The sequence below is a fragment of the Neofelis nebulosa genome, chromosome 5 (genome assembly GCF_028018385.1).
Source record: "Neofelis nebulosa isolate mNeoNeb1 chromosome 5, mNeoNeb1.pri, whole genome shotgun sequence".
NCBI classification, from domain to species: Eukaryota; Metazoa; Chordata; class Mammalia; order Carnivora; family Felidae; genus Neofelis; species Neofelis nebulosa.
Window position 1 is genome coordinate 40,419,096 of NC_080786.1, and position 10,226 is coordinate 40,429,321.

General features: G+C 34.9%; 1 non-coding gene across 1 annotated transcript; it reads right to left on the minus strand.

The window, feature by feature from the left end:
• Positions 1 to 3,384: 3,384 nt before the first annotated feature.
• Positions 3,385 to 3,490, minus strand: LOC131513267 (U6 spliceosomal RNA). Its single transcript, XR_009262497.1, has one exon. It is a non-coding gene; the product is annotated as a U6 spliceosomal RNA (small nuclear RNA).
• Between the last annotated feature and the right edge of the window lie 6,736 nt (positions 3,491 to 10,226).

Below are 10,226 nucleotides of genomic sequence, written 5' to 3' on the forward strand. Positions count from 1 at the left end.
ACATTCTGATACGACAAAGATATTAAACTTATAAGAAACAATTTAAAATAATACGATTAATAAAATTAAGAGCTCTAATGGGAAAAGGAGGCAATATAAAATAACAGGTGGAAAAGATAGACTGCATGAAAGTACTGAAGAATGATAGAAACTCTAAGAAGGAATCAAAAGGAAATGCTTTTAATCAAGAACACTGTAACAGAAATGAGGAATGCCTTTAATGATCCCATCAATAACTGGCTTATGGCTGATGAAAGAATGAATCATTAAACTTGAAGGAAAATCAATTATAACTTCCATTGAAAAGAAAAGAATAAAGAAAAAAATGAAAAGACCCTTCAAGAATGCTAGGAAATTTCAAATCATGTAACATATGTGTTATTGGAATACCAGAAGGAGAAAAAAAAAAAAAAAAAGGAATGAAACAGAGGCAATATTTGCAGTAATTATAATCAAAATCAAGAAATTTACAAATGAAGGGTAAACATTAAGCCACAGATCTAGGAAGTTCTGAGAACACCAGACAGAACAAATACTAAAATAATCCCATAATGAGGGGTAATATATTAAAATTGCAGGATGAAGAGCAAGGAAATCTTGAAAGAAGGTGAGAAACAACCCAACTTAAAAAAAAATGGGGAAAAGATCTAAACGAACAACTTGTCAAAAAAGATACACAGATGGCAAATAAGCATTTTAAAGGTGCTCTACATTATTTGTCATCGATACGCTTCAAATTGAAACAATAGGATACCACTGTACATCTCTTAGAAAGGCTAAAACAAAAACTGACAACACTAAGTGCTGTTGAAGGTGTAGAACAAAGGAATTCTCACTCATTGCTTATAAGAATGCAAAACGGAGTATCTGTTTTAGAAAACAGTTTGGCTGTTTCCTACAAAGCTAAACGTAGTCATGCCATATGATCCAGCAATCATGCCCCTAGCCATTTACCGAACTGATTTGAAAAACGTGTTCACACAAAAACCTGCATGTGAATGTTGTATAACAGCTTTATTGATAATCACCCACAACTTGGAGCAACCAAAATGTCCCTTAAAAAGTGAATAGATACAATTCTGGCTTCTCTATTCTATTCCATTAGGCTATGTGTCTGTTTTTGTGCCAATACCCTACTGTCTTGATGATTACAGCTTTGTAGTAGAGGCTAAAGTCTGGGATCCCAGACTTTGCCTACTGCTTTGGTTTTCTTTTTCAACATTACTTTGGCTTTTTGGGGTCTTTTATGGTTCCATACAAATTTTAGGATTGTTTGTTCTAGCTTTGAGAAGCATGCCAGTGCAATTTTGATCAGGATTGCGTTGAAATGTGCACATTGCTTCGGGTAGTATTGACATTTTAACAATTTTTATTCTTCCAGTCTGTGAGCATGGAAGGTTTTTCCATTTCTTTGTGTCTTCTTCAATTTCCTTATGGAAAGAGACTAAATGTCCATCAAATGATGAATGGATAAAGATGTGGTTCATATATAGAATGGAATACTACTTGTCAATGAGAAAAAATGAAATACTGCCATTTGCAGCAATGTGGATGGAACTGGAGGGTATTATGCTAAGTGAAATAAGTCAGAGAAAGACCAATATCATATGTTTTCACTTATATGTGGAACTTGAGAAACATAATAGAAGACCATGGGATAAGGGAAGGGGAAAAAAATAGTTGCAAACAGAGGGAGGGAGGCAAACCATAAGAGACTCTTAAATACAGAGAACAAACAGGGTTGATTTTGGGGGGTGGAGAGGGGAAAATGGGTGATGGGCATCGAGGAATGCGCTTGTTGGGATGAGCACTGGGTTTTGTATGTAAGCGATGAATCACGGCAATCTACCTCCCAAACCAAGAGCACACTGTGTACCCTGTATGTTAGCCAACTTGACAATAAGTTATATTTAAAAAATTATAAAAATAGTGCTTCCATAGGTATTTAAAAAAATAAGTGAATAGGTAAACAGTGGTGCATCCATGCAATGGAATATTCCTCAATAAGAAAAATGCACTCTCAAGCCACAACAAGACATAGATGAACCTTAGTTACATATTGCTAAGTGAAAAGAAGTCAATCTGGAAAGGCTATGTACTGTATGATTCCAATTATATGACATTGGGAAATGCATCCCCCTTAGGTGAGACAAGAAGACTAGAGTGGGTTAGAGTGTGAAGAATATCCTTTCTCCGTGTGGCATAAGCTCCAGTAAAATGTCTTTCATGGAAACTATGCCTTTGTATGGAGAAGTATCAGTTTATTTCACAATGATTAGTCCTCACCTTTCCCTGTCAGAGCCACTCCGTGGTCTTTCTCAGATCTCCCCCATGAGAACCTCATGGGGTTCCTGGAGGTAAAACTCAGGAAATGTGGTTCCCTTTCTAAGACTTTGTCCCTCCGGAAAAAAAAGTGTCCCTTTCAGAGCGCCTGGGTGGTTTAAGTCGGTTGAGAGTCCAACTCTTGATTTCAGTTCGGGACATGGTCCCAGGGTCATGGGATCAAGCCCTGCATCAGGCTTGGAGCCTGCTTAAGATTCTGTCTCTCTCTTCCTCTGCTCCTCTTCCCTGCTCTCTCTCCCTCTCTAAAATAAAATTAAATTAACAAATGTAAAGTTCTCCTTTCACTAGTCTGCACGCACCTCCAGAAATTCAAAATGATTAATTACGTGTTCTCACCCATGGCTCCGTTCCGTGTCTCCAGATCTTGCTGTGGCTCCTCTGGATGTGTCTATCTCTTTGGACTTGGGGATTGCAGTTGGCTTCACAATCCAAGTGCCACAACAGCTTCAAGAAAATTGAAGGTTCAGGTTTTTGTTGTTGTAAGAACAGCAATCGCAACTTTCAAACTCTTTTCATGTCAGAGCTGAAAACAAAAACTAATCATTATGATTTTTTAAAGTAATGGCACATTCAAGAGGAAACAAGAAGATGCCATTTTTAGGGAAGTTGTTTCACTCATTAGTTTTGTCTTCTTTCATTTTCTTGCTCATATAATGGAGGCTTCAGAAAGTCCAAAAGATAATAAGTAAGGTAGTATGAGAACTTGCTACTAAAATTTCAGTGAGTTAGGAGAGATTTGTATTATTTGAATCTTTATGAATAATTATGAAAGCAGTACCCATCTGAATATTTGTATTCATGAAAACCAATACTGTGCAACAACTATTTTTTGTTCTAATTCAGATGATTGTGAACAGATAGGTAATAAGCTTTCTCACACATAATGATCATGTCAATATGACAGTGAGAAAAGCAATATCAACCCCGCCTCCTTTGACTTTGCTGTGATGCAAAGCAGTTAACATTATATTGCAAGGTAGAAATGCTTTTTTATCTTCATTATTTTCTTTTTTAATCACAAAGCTTCCCAACATTGGTTAAGAAAACATGGGATGCTTCACAAATTTGCACTCCATCCTTGCACAGGGTCAAGCTAATCTTCTCTGTATCGTTCTAGTGTTACTCTATGTGCTGCTGAAGTGAGTGCAGGTGGACATGCTTTTAAAAAATAGTTTTTTGCTTTGCTTTTTTATTTTTATTTATTTTTAATTTTTTTAATATTTATTTATTTTTGAGACAGAGGGAGACAGAGCATGAACAGGGGAGGAGCAGAGAGAGAGGGAGACACAGAATCTGAAACAGGCTCCAGGCTCTGAGCTGCCAGCACAGAGCCCGATGCGGGGCTCGAACTCACGGACCGCGAGATCGTGACCTGAGCCGAAGTCGGACGCTTAACCGACTGAGCCACCCAGGCGCCCCTGCTTTGCTTTTTTAAATAAAGAAGAGCAGATACTCCTGGAAATTATCTATTAACCACCTGGTGGCCTTGGAAACTGAGGTTATTTCCTTAATACTTCAAAAAGCCTGCCAAATAAAAATTTAAAAAACAATGGCTAAAATCATAGTTCTCAAATTGTGTCATAAGAAGCCCCAAGAGGGGCACCTGGGTGGCTCAGTCGGTTATGTGTCAGACTTCAGCTCAGGTCATGATCTCGTTATTTGTGAGTTCAAGCCCCATGTCCGGCTTTAGGCTGACAACTTGGAGCCTAGAGTCAGCTTCAGATTTTTTGTCTCTTTGTCTCTCTGCCCCTCCCCCAGTGATCGCTCGCTCGTGCTCTCTCTCTCTAAATAAACATTAAAAAAATTTTCTTTAAAAAGCCCCAAGATACTATAATGAACTCTCAGAAATGCCTTGGATATTTTAAGTTTTTGAGAATATCACTGATTCTTGACAACTGTCATACATCAGAACTACTACTATAATTTTATCATAAGATCCTGCTACATAAGTTTTGATGAAGTCATATCTTTGCAGTTTCTTGCAGCTTTAAACATAAAGTAAATACAACCAGCAGCATAAAATAGGATGTTAGTAGTTTTTCCTAATCTGTTTCTAAGTTTTAAGAATATGTGCATTGTCCAACATGCACACATTATTCCACAAGCATGCAATTGTGGTTATTTTGGAATAAAATAAATGTTTTCCTTTAATTAATGTGTGTTCTTGATTTATACAGCTACTAAGATTTTGGACAGATGTACTAGTTTGGATGTAACTACTTTATGAAGTTCTTAGAGGTTCTTTAGGCCTTAGGATAATATGAAGTAATTACTGAAACTCTAAGAATACCAGAAACCAAAAAAAGGTTGAGAACCTCTCAACTAAAACAAAGTGATGTGGATTTAAAGACAAAAGATCAAACAGTAGAGTCAAACACAAAACATTTAAATGGAGATTTTAAAATATAATGTGTTAACTATAATTTTTAACAATGAAAAATGGACTGAGGACAATGCTTTGCAAAAGCAATTATCTTCAGTATCCGGGAAAATAACAGGGAATGGAAAGATGAGGAAATAAGATGGTTAATGGTCCTTAACTCTATGTTTCTTTGATATTAAAGCTGTAAATTAATTTACAGTGACATAGTATGGTTTAAATTTTTGTTCCATTCGATGACTGGGCTAGAGAATCTCTTTACTTCAAAATATAATTTTGTATAGATCAAAACCAGGCTCATTATATCAGTGGAGTATGGTCCATATAGTTTCTGTATTTATTTGCATTCTCCTTAGAGGCCGATCTTTGATTTTAGAAACAGTCAGAAGTGTTCATGTTACTTAGAAATAGGTTTAGTGGTTATTGTCTTTTATTTGAAGCGTTATTTTTATAATTGCAAACATTAGTAAACTGACAGGTCATAATTACATCTCCAATTATGTGTCTCAGATGTTATTTAGGTTGTGAATGCTTATTATAGTAGTTATTTTTAAATGAATACCCCTTAGATTGCTTCTAAGAAATCACCATGGAAAAATTCGAACCTAGTTTGTAAATACACACAGTATAGTTTCAGTTCTGCTTCAATATATGTGAGTCATACCATTTTCTGTACTGTGGTAAAATATACATGACATAAAATTTAAGATTTTAACCACTTTTGTGTATAATGCAGTTGTGTTAAATGCATTCTCATTGTTGTGACATCATCTTCACCATTTATCTTCAGAACTTTATCCCAAACTGACACTCATTATCCACTAAAAATAATTCCCCATTCGGGGCGCCTCGGTGGCTCAGTCGGTTAAGTGTCTGACTGCAGCTCAGGTCATGATCTCACAGGTCTTGAGTTCGGACCCTGCTTGGGTCTGTGTGCTAACAGCTCGGAGCCTGGAGCCTGCTTCAGATCCTGTGTCTCCCTCTCTTTCTGCCCTTACCCTGCTCATGGTCTGGGTCCCTCTCTCAAAAAAGGAATAAATATTACAATTTTTTTTTAATTTGCTATTCTCCTCTCCTGCAAGTCCCTGGCAACCACCATTCTACTGTCACCAGGAATATGATTACTCTAGGTACCCCACAAAGGTGGAATCATGCAACAGTGTTGTTTTCTGTGCCTGACTTACTCTCACTCAGCATGTTTTCCAACAGTAGCATGTATCAGGATCTCACTCATTTCTAAGACTCAACAATATCCCATTTTATGTACATATCACATTTTGTTTAGCCATTCATCTGTCGATGGACACTTAGATTGTTTCCATCATTTAGCCCTTGTGAGTAATACTGCTAAGAATATTGGTATGCAAATATATTCATATTGTTTTATACTGCTTTTTAAAATGAATAGAACATTAATTCATAGAAATTCTTATTAAATGTGACATTTTGGTTAATGTTTTGACAACTGCGAGTTAAAAAAACAGGGCGTTGGCGAATCAGTTCTTTCTAGGAATGTTTCTGAGTAGATGGTTCCCACAATTACAGGTTGTTATACTACCACGTACCTCTACCTGATCACATTTATTCTGGTCGCTCTTGAATATTTACTTGTGTGATGATTTGATTAATAGTTTTCTCATTTCCCCTCTATACTGTAATCTTTGTGAAGACAGAAACTGACTTTGCTCACTGTATTTTTACATGTCAAATATAGTCCCTGACATGCGGAATACAAAACTAGATACCAATCTTTATATAATCTCTAAAATATACATATACTAACAGCAGTATAGATGAGAAGGAAGACACTCCTTCAGGATAGTCTTACATAGCCTCTTTCTCCAATTTCAATTTGCACTTGAGTCAAAATTACAGCTATTCTTATCATCTTAACCCAGAGTGTAAAGCAGAACCTATCAGCACAGAGGGTCAAACTTGCTAGTTTCAGCAACCTGCACTCTTTGTCCTTTGATGCCAGCCCCCAGCCTTTCTTTGTAATATCTTGGACTTACCCATCTCAGTGAATGACATCAGAAAGAAAGGATAGTTGTCCGATTACCAACTAATTATGCCTGCTACATCCCCTATTATTTTTTTGAAGAAATGAACATGAATTACTTGTACAATAAAGACATAAAAACATTCCAAAGATATAAAATAAAACTTTCATTTGTATAAGTATAATAATATTTTAACTTATTTTCTCTTTTGCTGGCTTCAATATTGTTATAAGAAACATCAATGTGCCATCTTGTGCAAGTGTAGAAAGGACTGTAGCTGACAATAGATATGATGACATGATCTCAGTATTTCCCCTGAATATTTGTTCTTTGAAGGAATTTAGAGTAATAGTATTTTTACAGTCTTCGTTTGTATTGAAAACTGCATGCTGTGGAAAGCTGCAGAATAGAATTTGAGAGCAAATCTTATTTAGACTATAATTAAATGAAGTTTTACTTAAAATAAAGCAGGAACCAAAATAAAGTCATATCCAGGCATATTATTTTAAAAAGTCACATTTATGTCTAGATTAAAAAAATAAATGAGTCTTAGAGTTGATTTTCAATTTAACTGAGGATATTATGTGTTTAGCTAATATGTTAATTACCTATTTCTCTGCGTACACACACAATTTTTTTTTTTTTTTTTTTTTTTTTTTTTTTTTTTGCTCTTCTCATTCCTTTACCCACCAATGTAAATTATTTTAAGCAGCATGTACCACTGGGACAGGTGAGACCATTCTTGTTTCCCTCAACATCACATAATTATATGCACATCAACTTGCTATAACCTGGAAGGGCAGACACTCCTATAGCTGAATATTATACCTTATTGACAGCTTTAAAGAGTCCAAACTTCTCAAGTTCCTGAGCCTTCCAAATTGCCTAATCCAAATTAAGTAAGGACTTTAGAGGTCACCTCTTTAGTTGAAATACCCCAGGGGGAGAAGTTAGAGCCAATGTTTTAAGGCTTATTAGTATTAAATCAATATTTGTCAAACACCTAATTAGTCAAAAAGGGGCCAAGTGTCTTAGTTGGCAGGATAGCTGACATTATTTGACTTCTTAGTCTCGAGTACCTGAGAAGCCACACAGCAGGACCGGAAGGATCATGTTGTAGCATTAACAATTCCTCTTCACAATGAATATATAAGGGTCATAGAACTTTGTGAATCAAATTGTATTACCATGGCATTCAAAGCAAAGCCACTTGAAATGCAAGTAGAAGACTTCAATATGTTTATCTAACATACAGATGATTATCAAGTATATGACATAGGGATGAAATAACAACTAGATTCACATATACATTTGTTTTCCTTCATATTTATAATTTGGCTAAAATTCTGCTTGCATTTTTGTGAAGATATAGTTTTATTCCCCAATTTCTTACATTTTCAGTATGATGCAGACTATTATGACAAACGTGTGTTATCCAATGAGTTGTGTTTTGTTGATGGTGGTGGTGGTGCTTGTTTTGTTTTGTTTTGTTTTGTTTTGTTTTGTTTTTTTCCTCTGTGAGATGACCTTGAAGCAAATGGTTTGGGTACCTGAAAGCAGAGGGTCCACAATGGAATTTAGAAGGAAAGTGTCAATTGTCAGATTTTTGTTTTAAAACAGACTAATTATTTTTAATTAAAGTACGTATAATAAAATTTACCAAGTGTACAGTTCCATAGTTTGACAGTTGTATAGATCAATGTATTCACCATCTCAATATATATATTTTTTCCCACCCATAAAATCCCCTTTCATGTTTTCATACTCAATCCACCCCCCCCCCCTTGCAGAGGCAACCACTTTAGGAATTCTATAAAGATTAGTTTGTCTGTTCTTTGACTTTCTACAAATTTAATCATACAATATATACTCATTGTGTCCACATTCTTTCATTCAGATTATGGGGTTTCTATGGGGTTCATCATATTATCATGTGCTTCGTAGTTGACTCTCTTTTATTAATGGATAGTATTCCATGATTTGATATATCACAATGTGTTTATGAGCTCCCCTGTGGTCATTAGTGTAATGGTTTGTGCTTTGAACGTCCTATCCAGTGAATTGTGTGCGCTCTAGGTTCATGATGATATTCTCTTAATTTTGCTTCAAGATAGGTAATAATGCTAGTGTTTAGATAGGTCTGTAATAAATCTATTAATTTTTGTGTATGGAGTTAAATTTTGGAATTCATTTTCTCTGTTGTGATATACAATTTTTCCAACACCATTTATTGAAAAGAGATACTATTTCCCACATTGCCGAATTATTAATTGACCTATAATAAACTTAAATATCACAATGCCTTGATTATTGTAACCTTAGTGTAATTCTGGTAGACAGGTATTTTAAGTATTCCGATTTTGTACGTTGCCAGGATTGTTTGGTTATAAGAGATACTTTGCATTTCTATAGAATTTTAAATTCTAAAAAGCCTATTAGAATTTTCATTGGAGCTCTATTGGATCTAAAACGAATTTGGGTAGAATTAAATCTTTAAAACACTGTTTTTTGTTTTCTTTTGTTGAGTTTGTGCGTCTGCGTGGGTCAGTCAGTTAAGCATCTGATTCTTGGTTTCGGTTCAGGTCATGATCTCATAGATCATGAGTTCAAGCCCTACATCAGGCTCCATGCTGATAGCATGGAGCCTGTTAGGGATTCATTCCCTCCTCTCTCTGCTCCTCCCCTGTCATTCTCTCTCTCAGTCTCACTCTCTCTCAAATCAACTGAAAGAAATCAATTTTTATCAAGACACTATCATAACATATCTATTTATTTATTTCTGTCTTCTGTAATTTTTTGCTTGTAGTGTTCAATACAGAGATTTGGTACATCATGAACTAAATGTATTCCTAAGTACTTATTTTTGTTCTTCTGAAATAAAATTTTGTACCTTGTATTTTAACGTATCATGTGACTTTTGCTAAATTTATTATTTTGGAAGGTGTTTTGTGGATTTTTTAATAGTTTTCTGCATACAAAATCTTATTGTCTTTAATAGTTTACTCTTTTATTTTTAATCTTATATGGCCTTCACTTTTTTTACTTATTATTATAATGTCTGGGACCTTCAGTTTTGTATTGGATAAAACAACTCTGCATCGATAGGCTTGAATATATCAAATCTTAGAGGAAAGCATTCAATATTTTCCATTAAGTATTAAGACAGGTGGAGGACTTTTCATTCGTGAATACACTTAACCAGATTGGCTGATTCTTTTTTATTTTCTCTTCTTTCTAGAGTGCTGATAGATTTTATCTGAGAGGGTATTGAATTTTACTTAATACTCTTCCTAATATTGAGAATGCCAAATGCTTGTACTCCTTTTTTTCTATTAATATGGCTATTTACATTGATTTTATAATGTTAAATTAACTTAAAATTTCTAAAATAAATAACATGTGCCATGGTACATTATCTGTTTTATATAATGCTTGATTCAATTTTCCCCAAATTTTGCTTCAATCTACAATCATTTGCATAATTAGTATGGTTGAGGAATATT